Source organism: Triticum aestivum, chromosome 6A (genome assembly GCF_018294505.1).
Source record: "Triticum aestivum cultivar Chinese Spring chromosome 6A, IWGSC CS RefSeq v2.1, whole genome shotgun sequence".
NCBI classification, from domain to species: domain Eukaryota; kingdom Viridiplantae; phylum Streptophyta; class Magnoliopsida; order Poales; family Poaceae; genus Triticum; species Triticum aestivum.
Window position 1 is genome coordinate 349,550,428 of NC_057809.1, and position 16,086 is coordinate 349,566,513.

Sequence of the window (16,086 nt, forward strand, 5' to 3'; positions counted from 1 at the left end):
AACATCCATGGAACAACTGAAAGAAGGCTTTAAAAGCGGACGGGCAGGATGGGACGCTGAGAAAGCAACTCTGCTAAAGTGGGCGGAGGACGCTGAAACAGCTATTAAACCGGTAGCAGAAGAATTGATTGGCTTGAAGCGGCAAATCAATGCCATGACCACTATTGTGTTTGGTAAGTACATTTATGATAAGGTTCAACATGTATTATCCAATAAACTACCGGTTTATCAATATGTTCAATGATGCAGAATATCGCATTACCCACCTGGGCTCTAATATGTAGAAGAAGTTGAAGGCTTCCTATACTCTTATAGAGCAGTTATATACCAGCGCACAGCGAATCATTTGCACTACCGCTCATAACAAACCGGCCCGAAACCTGATCAAGGAAACCTTAGATAAGTTGTCAATACTACCTGCCCAGTTGGACGAGTTAAAAAGATCAGCTGCAAGGGCAGGTGCTCTGACTGCGCTAATCTAGGCTAAATCCTGGATACCAGATCTTGACTCGGCTGACATAGGACATGGCTATCCGAGCATAAAGGAAGACATGCCAGAGTTTGATAATGATGATCTTCGAGCTTTGACAAAGGAAATGCGCCCATTCGCGAGCAAATTGGCCGAAGAAACAGATTTTTCTCACTATCATCCGGTTTATGATAGTGACAACAAAAGACTTGCTGCGCCAACTCATGATGTGGAGAATCTTATCCCACCAATCCATAAGCATACCTACGCTCCTGATGTTGACCCCTCCACCCTTATAAGCGACGAAGTTGTATTCAAGGCCCTAACTGGAATCGACTGGACCACCATTGATTTCCAGCCGCTGGGTGGAGAGGAGGAGGGTGAACCGGTGCAGGACGATCAACAACCGTCAAGCCAGCCTATCGAAGAGTCATAATCCGGGGGCCGGTTTAATCTTCTGCATACTGAAATACTTGCTGAAAACAATTATCCTTTTGGGCATCAAAACACCTTGTAATATGCTAGGTTAAACACTTGGTCTGCTATGCCATCATGCATATTCACTTTGCATGATACTGTTAATCCGCTGTGATTTATGTTATGTCTCCTTATGATCCTTAGCAGCTTTATTTGACCTGTTTCTGCATATAACAAGTTGAAAAGTGTCCTGGCGGTTTATCGCCAGACGGGTCATAATGCCCCACATATAATCTGGGTTTATAACCAGGCTGTATTGAATGATAATCAAATATGAAATATATCATACCTGTGACATTGAATCACATCGTTGGCTAACCAACTTTCTGAACTAAGGGTGATAAACCAAATCTTGAGTACTGATAAATCCTCCCTATTTTGCCGATTTATAATAAAGCCGAACCGGGTTGTAATAAACACTGGTTTATTAGTATATCATACTGGCAACTTGTATTCAAAGACAGACCGGGTCAATCAGCACCGGTTTATATCTGATTGTATACTAACAACTTATAATCGACAGCGAAGCCGGGTCAATAGATACCAGCAATATTCTCAATTTGTTCGGCCGACTTATAGTCAATAGCCACGCCGGGTCAATAAACATCGGTTTAGTATAAAAATCATAAAAAGAAATATCAAAAAGAAAGATTTCAAAAGAAAATATATAAAAAGGGCGAGGCTTTTCATGGGCTGCCAGGCCACTGAATTAAACCATTTTACAAAGCCTTTATAAGATGGACCTCACATCAACCAATCGTCATTTTAACTATGACAAGTTTAGGGCTTTATAAGATTGACTTGTTAAACGTTCGACGGGTCTACCAGGATTACCTGGACGGAGTGGCTTACTTAAAAAGGCAGGATAACTCAGGGTTTTAGGTGAATACGCTTGGCTTCCAAGCCTGGCTTTTATAGCCTATTACAAGGTTATAGACTCTTTGTTCTTGTAGAAGCAAAGAACCCCCTAGTAATATTTTGAGTTGTGCTCAATGGGTGCCTATGTTTGAGTTGTGATTTGCAACAGACTCTCTTTCGCTCCTTTTGACCTTGGGTGGCAAGCCCCCAAGTGTTTTTTATGTGTGGCTTATGAGTGGGATCAATGGGTAATTAGAAGTCCGCTTTATAAACAGAAGCCCCCATGTAACCAAAAACCTTTCAAGGAATAACAGCAAAGGCCCCGCTTTAGCAGGGATGCCGGTTTATTATATTGATCATCATAATATATACATTGTCAATATTATGTATATTAGAGGAGCCTATGGCTCAGGTGTAGTAAGGCCGAAGATGAGCTATATTCCACAGCCAGTGGGTCTCCTCCGATTTACGGGAGTCTTTGTGCTCTCGAACATCAATAAGGTAGTATGACCCATTGTGTAGATTCTTGCTGACCACGAAGGGTCCTTCCCAAGGCGGGGATAACTTGTGCATATCAGTCTGATCCTGGATGAGCCAGAGCACCAAATCCCCTTCTTGAAATGTTCTGGTTTTAACCCGACGACTATGATAATGATGCAGATCTTGCTGATAAATCGCCGAACGCGTCGCCGCAATATCACGCTCCTCATCTAACAGGTCAAGTGCTTCCTGATGTGCCTTCTCATTGTCAGCTTCAACATAAGCCGCCACACGGGGTGAGTCATGACAGATGTCACTAGGGAGGACCTCCTTTGCTCCATAAACCATGAAGAAAGGTGTATAACCCGTAGATCTGTTGGGCGTGGTATTGATGCTCCATAACACAGAAGGTAACTCCTCCACCCAACAACCCGGCTTCCACTTTAAAGGAACCATAAGCCGGGGCTTGATGCCTCTTAGGATCTCCTGATTGGCTCTCTCCGCCTGACCATTAGATTGGAGGTGAGCTACTGATGACACGTCAAGACGGATGTGCTCACATTGGCAAAATTCTTTCATGGCACCCTTGGACAGATTAGTGCCATTATCAGTTACAATACTGTGTGGAAAACGAAACCGGAAAATCACCTTTTTGATGAACTGAACCGCCATGGCTGCATCACATTTACTAACTGGCTCTGCCTCTACCCACTTGGTGAACTTATCAACTGCAACCAAAAGGTGGGTCTTCTTATCCTTGGACCTCATAAAGGGCCCAACCATATCTAGCCCCCAAGTTGCAAACGGCCAAGTGACTAGAATCATCCTCAATTCCTAAGCCGGAACATGAGCGCGGCGTGAAAACTTCTGACAACCATCACACCTCTTTACCAAGTCCTCAGCATTAGCATGAGCCATCAACCAATAGAAACCATGACGGAAAGCCTTAGCTACCAAGGATTTTGAACTGGCGTGGTGACCACAATCTCCTTCGTGGATCTCATGCAAAATCTCACAGCCTTCTTCAGGAGACACACAACGCTGAAACGCCCCTGTTACACTGCAATGATGCAATTCCCCATTGATAATGGTCATTGACTTGGATCGCCGGATTATCTGCCTGGCCAAAGTTTTGTCCTCCAGTAACTCGCCCCGGTTCATATACGCCAAATATGGGACCGTCCAATCTGGGATAACATGAAGAGCTGCCACTAACTGAGCCTCCGGGTCAGGAACAGCCAAATCCTCCTCCGTAGGTAGCTTGACCAACGGGTTATGCAAAACATCCAGAAAAACATTGGGTGGAACTGGTTTACGTTGGGAACCCAAATGGCTTAAAGCGTCTGCCGTTTCATTCTTTTGCCGGTCCACATGGTCAACCTGATAACCCTTGAAGTGACCTGCAACAATATCTACTTCTCGTCGATACGCTGCCATGAGTGGGTCCTTGGAATCCCAAGTACCAGATACTTGATGAGCCACCAGCTCTGAGTCACCAAAGCACTTAACCCTACAACAAGCTTAGATTCATCTCCTTAGCCATTCGAATACCATGGAGTAAAGCCTCATATTCAGCTGCATTTTTAGTGCAAGGGAACATTAAAAGGAGAACATTACAAAATTATCACCTCATGGGGAAGTTAACATGACTCCAGCCCCCGAGCCCTCCAATTGCCCGGACCCATCAAAATGAATAGTCCAATAAGTATGATCCGACTTTTCTTCCGGTGCCTGTAACTCTGTCCAGTCATTGATAAAATCCACCAGCGCTTGGGACTTGATTGCTGTACGAGGCACATATTTTAACCCGTGAGGTCCAAGCTCAATATCCCACTTGCCAACTCGGCCAGTTGCCTCCTTGTTCTGGATTATATCTCCCAAAGGTGCAGAACTAACCATCGTGATGGGATGACCTTGAAAATACTGCTTGAGTTTCTGGCTTGCCATAAAAACTCCTTGCGCTCAATAAGTATCTCACTGATATAATAAACCGACCGTTGAACCGGATACTCCTTCCCAACTTCCTTGCGCTCCACCACAATGGCCACACTAATAGCCCGGGCATTAGCAGCCACATATAACAACAACGGCTCTTTATCAAACAGAGCAGCAAGGATAGGTGGCTCAGCAAACAGCTTTTTCAAGTCCTCAAACGCCGCATTAGCAGCATCACTCCAGACAAAATTATCTGTGTTTTTCATCATCTGATATAGAGGGATAGCCTTCTCTCCTAATCGGCTGATAAACCGCCTCAATGCTGCAATACGACCCGCCAGACGCTGAACATCGTGAATACACGCCGGTTTAGCCAGAGACGTAATAGCTTTCATCTTTTCCGGATTAGCTTCAGTGCCCCTATTAGTCACTAGAAAACCCAAGAGCTTGCCCGCCGGAACACCAAAAACACACTTGGTCAGATTAAGCATCATCTTATAGACCCTGAGATTATCAAAAGTTTCCTTCAAGTCAGCTATCAACGTCTGCTCCTTTCTGGACTTCACCACAATATCATCCACATAAGCATGAACATTGCGCCCAATCTGATTATGCAGATAATTCTGCACGCAACACTGGTAAGTCGCCTGGGCGCTCTTGAGCCCAAAAGGCATAGATACATAGCAAAAGGCTCCAAAGGGAGTTATAAAAGTTGTCTTCTCCTAGTCCTTAATTGCCATTTTGATCTGATGATAACCAGAATAAGCATCCAGAAAGCTCAAACGCTCACAACCCACTGTAGCATCAATGATTTCATCAATACAAGGGAGAGCAAAGGGATCAGCCGGACAAGCCTTGTTCAAATCTCTGTAATCCACACACATCCACCAAGTGTCGTTCTTCTTAAGCACTAGCACCGGGTTAGCTAACCACTCAGAGTGTAAAACCTCCACAATATACCCTGCTGCCAAGATCCGGGCTACCTCCTCACCGATAGCCTTACGCCTTTCTTCATTAAAGCGGCGGAGAAATTGCCTGACCGGTTTAAACATAGGATCGATATTAAGAGTGTGCTCAGCGAGTTCCCTCGGTACACCTGGCATGTCAGAAGGTTTCCATGCAAAGATGTCCCAATTCTCACGGATGAACTCGATGAGCGCGCTTTCCTATTTCAGATCCAGATTAGCACTGATGCGAAATTGCTTGGATGAGTCGCCAGGAACGAAATCAACTAACTTGGTTTCCTCAGCTGATTTAAACTTCAATGCCGGATCATGCTCTGTAGTTGGTTTTTTCAAAGAAGTCCTATCCGTCGGATCAACATTATCCTTATAAAATTTCAACTCCTCTGTTGCACAAACTGACTCAGCATAAGCCGCATCCCCTTCTTCACATTCCAAAGTGATCTTACGACTCCCATGTACCGTGCTGGTCCCCTTATGACCCAGCATCTTGAGCTGCAGATATACATAATAGGGTCTCTCCATGAACTTAGCATAAGCCGGCCGTCCAAATAGGGCATGATAAGGGCTCTTGATTTTCACCACTTCAAAAGTCAATGTCTTTGATCTTGAATCATGATCATCTCCAAAAGCAACCTCCAGAGCTATCTTACCAACTGGATACGCCAATTTACCAGGTACCACACCATGGAAAATAGTGTTCAGCAGTTTAAGATTTTTATCTGTCAACCCCATGCAACGGAAGGTTTCATAATAAAGTATATTGATGCTGCTCCCTCCGTCCATGAGCACCTTGGTGAACTTATACCCCCAACCTGAGGTGCGACCACCAATGCTAGATGACCTGGGTTAGCAACCCGGGGTGGATGATCCTCTTGACTCCACAAAATGGGATGTTCAGACCAGCACAGATAACAGGGCACTGCCAGTTCAACGGAGTTTACTGCCCTTTTATGAAGCTTCTGATCGCGCCTGCATAAGCTAGTGGTGAAGACATGATACTGCCCACTATTCAACTGATTCGGATTGCTCTGGTAACCTGATTGCTGCTGTTGCTGACTCTCCTGATGATTATAACCACCCTAGTCGCCCTGACTGCCTTGATTGCCATGTCCGCTTTGGTTGCCTTGAAATCCCGAACCAGGACTACCTCCACCATAACCCGGCCCATGAGAATCGCCTCCTGAATTGCCGGGTGGCCCAGGATCATATTGAAAAAGATCCGAGTTTCTGAACTCCCGCATAATAAGGCAGTCCTTCCAAAGGTGTGTTGCTGGTCTCTCTCGCGTCTCGTGCCTTGGACAAGGCTGGTTTAACAGGCGCTCAATATTAACACTTGATCTCCACCCCGCGGGGCGGTTTACTCTTACAACGCTAATTATTATTCTACGTGTTGGTGTTAGCCACAAAATTCAAACTGTTATCTGCTTTGCGCTTACCGTTGTTTCCATGACCTGCCAGGTTATAATGCTGCCCCTTGTTATCGCTGTTCTTCTTTCCCTTCCCCGGTTTTTCATCATCAGAGTCGAGGTCTTTGGTACTATCAGAGTCGGCATACTTAACCAGAGCTGGCATAAGCGTTCCCATGTCATTACAGTGATGCTTGAGCCGTCCCAATTTCAACATCCAAGGCGTGAACCAGCAATTGCCCTCCAACGTTAAGACTGCTATATCGGCATTAATGCGGTCCGATGAATGCAAGATTTCCGAAACCCGGCGCAACCAATGGGTTGTCGATTCACCTTCTTCTTGGACACAGGCGGCTAAGTCCACAATTGACATGGGCTGCTTGCACGTGTCCTTGAAATTCTTGATAAACCAGGCTTTTAACGGAGCCCACAACTGATGGAGTTAGCTGGCAAACTTTTCAGCCAAGTGCGAGCTGTTCTGTAACATCCCAATTTTCAATTTGGATGTTTACAATAGATCATTCACATGCATCCATGATTTATGCATTTTCCAGATTTGTTTTATTTGGTTTTTGATCCAAGGAACTTTGAGCAACTCAAGGACCAAAAGAGAGAGTTGGAAGTTTCCCTAAAAACCAATTTTGAATTTTTTTCGAAGTTGGAAGTTTGGATCAAATTTGGTTTCACCAAAAAAATTCATTTCCATTATATCAAAAATAAAATAAAGAGAGAAGATAAAATGACTTCATCAAAATCAGAAAAGAATATTGGAAATTGAATTTGGAATCAAAATATATTTGTTGGGTTTTATTTGCACTTTATTTTATTAGTTTAGCAAAAAGTTTATTTTTGAAAACTTCCATTTTAGGCCAGATAAATGTTCACAAGGTCATATATAAGACCATATATCTATGTGATTTTTTTCTGGGATTTTTAGGAATTTTAATTGTATTTTGTAGCCCTAAAGTGCTTTTGTAAAAAATACGTTTAAAAAACATGGGTAGCCAAGGCGCAAGGGAGGCCCCGCCTTCTTCACGACAGGGTCATCTTCAACCTCCAGTATGTACGCACGCAAGGAGGGCAACATCCCACCCTCGCGCCCCACCCCTCCCCTTCCTCTCCCTCTCTCCAAAACTGCTCTGAACGGAATCCCCTCGCCTCCCTCGACCCTTTGCCCTCCTTAGTGTGCCTTGGAGTTGCCTGTAATGGCCATTACGAGGCAGAGAAACAACCACCATTAAACACCACAATCTTTTCGGATTCTGACCTCTCCAAGCCCTATATAAAGCACCCCTGGGAGCTCCTCTCAACCCTCATCCGAAGCCCTCTACTTCTGGAGATTTTCCCCCTCCCTAACCTCGCCAGTTGCTCACCGGAGTTTGTGGATTCCGGCGGCTTCTCCACCACGCCAGGAGACGATACCGACCCTGCGGTGTTGTTCCTCGGATCTGCCTCACGTTGCTCTTCACCGTTCCGCATGCGTCCTTCGGTGAAGCACAACGGAGTTGCCTTCTTCCTTGTCGCCGGTGACAAGTCTGGTGAGCACCCAGCCAGCCAATCAGAGGGCGCCACTTGGCATTTGGCAGAATTATTTTTTCTCTTTTTCCAGTATTTTTCCAATCTTAGATTCTATACCAATTCTTGTTTCTAGTATATCTTTTAGTCTATAGATCCGATTTAGTTGATTCTTTTTCCTACTAGTTCATAGAAATCCCATCTATCCAGAGAACCAAACGAAAAATATTTTTTAAAATTTGAATTCAAACAGATCTGAATTCAAACTTCGTTAGGCCATATCTCGAGTTTCGTAACTCCGTTTTAGGTGATTCTTTTTGCAAATCAAAGCTAGTAACATGTACTTTCTGTTAAAACAAAAACCATTTGTTTTTGTTGCTGTAAAAATTATGTTCTATACAGAAACTTTATTTGGTTGTTTTTGAAGTTTTTCAAAGACTTTTATTTGCTTTCTTTTTGGATCTTTGCTTGTATGCTTATGTATGTTATTGCTTGCGTACGCTAGATCATCTGGAGTGCGAAGCTTGCTACTACGAATCTTTACAGTTCAACGAACGTCAGCAAGGCAAGTTCACACTTTGATCATAATTTTCAGTACCCAGTTTTTACTATGCATTAGTTTCACCCTCAAAGATTGCATGAGTAGGATTGGAAACATGTGGTTATGCTATGTAGTTCATGTGGTAGGAACCTATGACCTATGATCACCTCGGGAATATTCGTTATATCATATATTGCTTAGCCTTGCTCGTAGATGGGGATTGGTATGTGTGATCCATGGAAGTTGTGAGAGTTAATAATTTTGGGATAACCTAAGGTGGCAACTTTAATACAGATCTAGGTGGATTATTTGGGGCACCTGGAGAAACCAGTGCTTGTCCAAGGGGAATCCCATAGTACCCATGTGATTACCCTAGGTCCGCCACCCAGGCTCAAAGGATCATAAGATATTTCATGCCTAGAAACTTTTATGTGCAGCCACAAGCCATTATGGGCTCTGGCATAGTTGAGTAAGTTGTGTGACCTGTTTCCATGGTAGACTAGCTGATGTAGGGGAAAGTAGGTGTACCGGTCTACCCAGGGTTAAGGGGAAATGCTTCTAAAATGCTATGTCTCGATCTTCCGATCATGGAGGCGGTCGAGTCTTATGGGGAAAAGTGCGCAAACCTTTGTAGAGTGTACAAACTAATCATGATTAGTCGTGTCCCCGGTTACGGGCATCTTGAGTATCTAGAAGTGAATTATTGGTTGATCTCATCACTCTTTTTAATGAAATTATTGGGTTGCTAATAACTTGGGAATTTTCGGATTGAGTTGGAGGAACCTTTTCAATAGTGGCATTTTAATTTAGTAGTAAAAAATGTATTCCTTTGTTGTAGGGTAAAATTAGCTTTATCTAAAATAAAACTTAGAGCCTCCACCAGCTAAATTTGCATATAGAGATAGTCTTTTCATTTATTATTATTCTATGGTGTGGAATTGCCAGCATATTCCATGTGCTGACCTACATGGCTGCAACGTCTCATGTTGCAGACTTTTCCAACAAAGATTAAAGGTGTGATAGGTCATTGTTCTACACTCAGTTTGCCGTGGAGTTGGATGGACTCATTTAACTTCAATGCTTCCGCAATTACTTTTATTGAGACGGCCTTTGGCCATATTATTGTAATAAATACTCTTTTGAGGACCTTGATGTAATAAAGTGTGTGGTTGAACTCTGTTATAATTCCTCGAGTACTGTGTGTGACAGCATACCGATCCAAGGATGACACTTAAGCATAGTGACTTTGATCCATTTGGGTCAGGTCGCTACAAGATGGCATCAGAGAACACGCTGACTGTAAGACGCAACCACTAGGAAATGGAAAGTCGTAGGAAGAAAACTCTATTTTACAACTTCCTTAAATATCCGTTGGTCTATACTCTTCTCTATTCATTTCTATCTCTTCTCCACTTCAATAAAATAGTTGTTGAACCCCATCACCAAGTTGCTCAACCCGATGTGACCATGACCTATGAAGACATCATTGACGACGAAGAAGAAGAAGCTAGAGTTGACTTTGAGAAGATTTAGTTCAAACCACCATTACCAGGTTGAGTCCAACGAATGATTGTGGTAGTATGAAGAGATCATATCTCTTGTGGATATGACCTTACCTGTAGGTTTTTGCTTGTGTTGTGTGATCTGTGTGGATTGCTCGATTTGAAATTTTCTTGCTATCATAAGCATATGGGTACTGATTTCTCTCATTAGGCCCTTATTCTATTCTTATTTCTCATCTACTCTAAACCTAACAGATGCCTCCAAGACGTGACCCAGAATTCCCACTGGAACTTACCCAGTTGATCCAGAACCAGAATGCCCTCATGCAGCTACTCATCTAGAATCAGAACCAGAACAACAAAAACCCACCGCCACCACCCCCGGTTGACAACCTTACCCATTTCCTGAGGCTGAACCCACCAGTGTTCTCTAGCAGCACAGAGCCAATCATTGCAGATGACTGGCTTCGCAATATCGGAAGGGAGCTGACCACTGCAGGATGCACTGATGCTGAGAAGGTGCTCTTTGCCGCACATCAACTGGATGGACCAGTAGCATCATGGTGGGAGAATTACACCACCACATTCCCCATAGCCAATGTGACTTGGGATCAGTTCCAGCAGGCGTTTCATACCGCACATGTTTCAGCCAGAGCTATGATTCTGAAGAAGCGTGAATTCTGCAACTTACGCTAGGGAAATCGTTCTGTTGGTGATTATGTGGAGGAATTCAGCAAGTTATCCAGGTATGCTCCTAGAGACGTAGCTGATGATGCCGCTAAGCAGGAGAAATTTCTAGAGGGACTAAACGATGATCTGGGACTTCAGTTGACTATGGCTACCTTTAATAATTATCAAGAGTTGGTCGACTAGGCTCTCATTCTGGAAGGCAAGCAGCAGCAAGTGGATAATCGCAATAGGAAGTACGGACAGGGAAAGTGCAACTCTGGAGTTCAGCATCTGGAAATAATGGATCAGGATCTGGCAAGTATGGTGGACACACTCACCATAACCATGGAGGACATTCACATCATGGAGGGAATGGACACAACCATAATGGCCATAGGAATGGCAATGGAGGAAACAACAATCAACATCACTCCAACCCTGCTACACCGGCAAAGAAGGATCTGAGCCACATTACCTGTTTCAAGTGCGGGAAAACCGGACACTACGCCACCGATTACCCTGAGGCCAAGAACGGGAACAGTAATGGAAGTTCTGTAGGCAAGAAGCCCAATCCCTTCACCAGAGGTCAGGTGAACCATGTCAATGTGGAGGAAGTTTATGACCAGCCTGATGCCATTGTTGGTAAGTTCTTGATTAATTCATTTATAGCCCTTGTTCTTTTTGACACTGGTCCATCACATTCATTCATATCAAGGGGGTTTGTGGATAAGTTTAAGTTGTCGACCATAGCCCTTAAGTCACCTATGTTAGTGAGTTCCCCAAAAGCAGAGTATATGGCTAGTCAGGGATGTTTTCAGTTACCACTGACCATAGGGAGACACGTTTTCCCCATAGACCTCATCATCCTATAATCACAAGGATTGGACGTAATTCTAGGCATGGACTGGCTATCCAAGTATGAAGGGAATATTGATTGTGCCTGTAAGTCGATTCTTCTCACCACCCAGAGGGGAAACGGATCAAGTATGTGTCAAGGCATACGCCAAGGAGGAATCAAGTGAATTCTCTTTCGGGAGTTGTTCAGGAGGAAGTGCCAGTTGTGAAGGATTATCCCGATGTATTGCCCGAGTAATCGCCCGGCATGCCACCGGATCGGGACATAGAGTTTTTGATCGAATTGTTACTAGGCACCGGACCAATATCCAAGAGACTGTACCGGATGCCCGCAAATGATCTGGAGGAAATTAAGAAGCAGATTAAGGAATTATTGGAGAAAGGTTATATTCGACCGAGTTCATCACCTTGGGGAGCCCGAGTGTTTCTAGTTGAGAAGAAGGATGGATCCTTGAGAAAGGATGTAGATTATTGTGTGTTGAATGAGGTGACAATCAAGAACAAGTACCCTCTACCAATGATCAATGATTTGTTTGACTAGCTACAAGGAGCAAAAGTTTTCTCTAAGATCGATCTTTGATAAGGATATCATCAGCTGAAGATTCGAGAACAGGATATACCCAAGACAACCTTTACCATGAGATATGGGCTTTATGAGTACACGGTCATGTCTTTTGGTTTGAAAAATGCCCCTGCCTATTTCATGAGTATGATGAATAAGGTATTCATGGAGTTCTTTGATAAGTTTGTTGTGGTATTCATTGATGACATATTGATTTACTCGAAGAATGAAGAAGAACACAAGGAACATTTGTGCTTGGTTCTTGAGAAGCTTAGGGAACATCAATTATACGCAAACTTCAGCAAATTTGAATTCTGGTTGAAGGAAGCCGGATTTCTTGGACATGTTATATCAGGAGAAGGAATAGCAGTAGACCCCTCCAAGGTTGAAGCCGTCACCGAATGGAAGGCACCCACCTCAGTTGGAGAGATTCGCAGTTTTCTTGGACTCGCATGATATTATCGGAGGTTTATTGAGAATTTCTCCAAGATCGCAAAGCCCATGACAGAGTTATTGAAGAAATACACTAAGTTTGCTTGGACCGACGAATGTGAGGCCAGTTTCCAGGAGCTAAAGAAATGTTTGGTCACAGCCCCAGTGCTAATTCTTCCGAATATATGCAAGGATTTCCATGTATATTGTGACGCTTCTCGTCAGGGACTTGGAGGTGTTGTTATGCAAGAAGAAAGAGTTGTTTCATATGCCTCACGTCAGCTTCGACCTCATGAGCGGAATTATGCCACACATGATTTGGAGTTAGAAACCGTAGTGCACGCACTCAAGACCTGGAGACATTTTCTTATCGGAAATCATTGTGATGTTTACACGGATCATAAGAGTTTGAAATACATCTTCACACAGAAGGAGTTTAACCTCAGGCAGAGAAGATGGTTGGAGCTCATAAAGGATTATGACATGAAATTGCACTATCACCCAGGAAAGGCCAATGTTGTGGTAGATGCATTGAGCCGCAAGAGCTATGTAAATACCCTCACAACAGGAGGGTTACCTCAGGAGTTAATTGATGATCTCAGAGATCTTCGATTGGAGGTAGTCCCATGAGGTTTTGTTGCCGCAATGGAAATTCAATCCACTTTGTTGGGAAAGATTCGAGAAGCCCAAAAGTTGGACAAAGGAATTTTAGAAATAAAGGAAAGGATGAACCAAGGAAAGGCAGAAGGATTTCGTGAGGATGAACACGGAACCTTATGGTTTGAGCTGCGTATTTATGTGCCAAATGACCCAGAGATCAGGAAATTGATTCTTCAGGAGGCTCATGATTCTCCTTATTCAATACACCTGGGCAACACCAAGATGTATTTGGACTTGAAGGAAAGTTTCTGGTGGACAGGTATGAGGAAGGATATTGCCGAGTATGTCACAGTCTGTGACGTATGTCAGAGGGTTATGGCAGAGCACCAGAAACCAGCATGATTACTTCAGCCTTTGCTGATACCAGATTGGAAGTGGGACAAGCTTGGCATGGACTTCATTACAGGATTACCTAGGACCCGATCAGACAATGATTCTATTTGGGTAGTGGTTGATCGCTTGACTAAGGTAGCTCGCTTCATCCCCGTGAAAACCACATATACAAGTGCTAAGTTAGCCAAGATATACATGACCAGGATTGTATGTCTGCATGGAGTTCGGAGGACCATCATATCAGATAGAGGAACACAATTTACCTCAAAGTTTTGGCATTAGTTACATGAAACTTTGGGTACCAGGCTGGAGTTTAGTACAGCTTTTGATCCGCAGACAGATGGGCAAACCGAGAGAGTCAATCAGATTCTGGAGGACATGTTGAGAGCTTGTGCGCTAGATTATGGATCTAGTTGGGATGATAATTTTCCTTATGCAGAGTTCTCATATAAAAACAGATATCAAGCTAGTTTGAAAATGGCTCCTTTCGAAACTTTGTACGGAAGGAGGTGCAGGACACCATTGATGTGGGATGAAGTTGGAGACCGTAAATTATTCGGACCAGATTTAATTAGAGATTCAGAGGAGAAAGTCAAGCTGCTCCGTGACAGACTCAAGGTAGCCCAATCCAGACAAAAGAGTTATGCTGATACTAAACGCAAGGAGGTAACCTAAGAAGTCGGAGATAGAGCATATCTGTGTGTGTCGCGACTTCTAGGAGTTAAACGATTTGGAGTCAAAGAAAAGTTACCACCATGGTTTGTGCGGCCGTGCAGAGTTTTAGAACGCATGGGTGAAGTTGCCTACAAGTTGGAATTACCAGAAGCCTTGTTAGGAGTTCATGATGTGTTTCATGTTTCCCAGTTGAAGAAGTGCCATGCAGAGATGGCCGATATTCCTTTGAGAGATACAGTGCCTCTGGAGGCCATACAGTAGGATAGTGATATGACCTATGAGGAGAACCCATCAAGATTCTCGAGACTGCATGTTGGAGTAATGGGCCACGGGTAGGCTAACCCGAGGCCCAAAACCTTTCAAGACATCGGGGCTAGTTGCGCCCCTCAAGACTCCAGATGAAGAGCCTCCTTCCGGAGGCCGGCTGAAGGAGCAGCCGGCTACCCGCATGCGGCCGAGTCCTAGAGGCGAGGTCAAGACCGGCCGACTCCCGCCTATCGGCTTCCAGAGAAGCCGGCCATGGGGAGTCGGCCCACGGCACCAACGAGGCCCATGCCCTCATCAGGGGGATGGGACGGGGAGTGGCAATAGTAAATCCCACTCCCTCCCCCTTTTCAGGGGATGGCTAGGCCACAGTGCGCTGTACCAACGGAGATCTTCGTCTGGCGCGGCACTGTTGCCATGCCATCCCTGACATCAGCAACAGTGGGCGGAGTCCTGCACCCACAACGGCCTGTCAGTATGGTCCATGGATGATGGGCCCTACTGGTCAGCGTGAGTCCAGAAGATGGCAAGAGCGCCACCAGTCGAACCCGAAGGGAGCCGGGCCCTGGGAGTTGGCCTGCCCCTCCCATGGGTCCCACGCGCCATTAACGAGACGAGACAAGGAGTGTCTACAGTAATCGCCCGCCAGGCGGCGGAGCTGTAGCCACGACCCCATGAGCAATCCTGTGTCATTAGAAGCACAGCTACAGTAATCAGCAGCCGGCAAGACCCGCAAGCGGCGGGTACGGCCTGTCGGCTCCGTACCAAACCAGTTGGCGGGGCCCATCAGTTGGTGGGCCCCAACAGTCACCAGAAAGGCTGGCAGGCGAAGAGACTGGCGGCTGGGCCCTGCGCCCAGTCAGTTTACCATTTTACCCCTGGGGGTAGGCCTATATAAACCCCCAGGGCACCCATGCAAAGGGTTCGACCCATTAGAACTAGACCAGATCATAGAGGGAGGAGAGAGCTAGCCCTGCCTTCTCCTACCTCTAGCATATAGCTCGAGGAGCGCCCTTGTACTCACTTTGCCTTAGTGATCATGCGGAGACCCCGCAGAGCAGGACTAGGGGTGTTATCTCCTAGGAGAGCCCCGAACCTAGGTAAAGTACGCCGGCGTTCGTGTCTACACCTCATCCCACTTCCGGGCACCGGCGACGTTCTACTCGTTCCCACCATGATAAGCCATCCATTGGCATATGTCGCACCCAACCCCCGACATTTGGCGCCCACCATGGGGCGAGGTGCACCGTCGTCCAGAGACCTATTCTGGACGGGAACCCTTTTCCTCCCTGGCGAGCGCAGCCAGCCCGGCATGCCAGACGGAGTCTGCGCCAATGCGCTGCATGGCGCTGAAATCGCATGCGTGGCCAGTTGCCTCGCCGATCTTGTCGGTGAGGTCCGCCTCTCCGACGAGCCCACATCCGACGCAGGCACAGGCGGCCCCGAGAGCCTCCTCGCGGGCCTCCTCGATCAACTCCACGTCGCCAG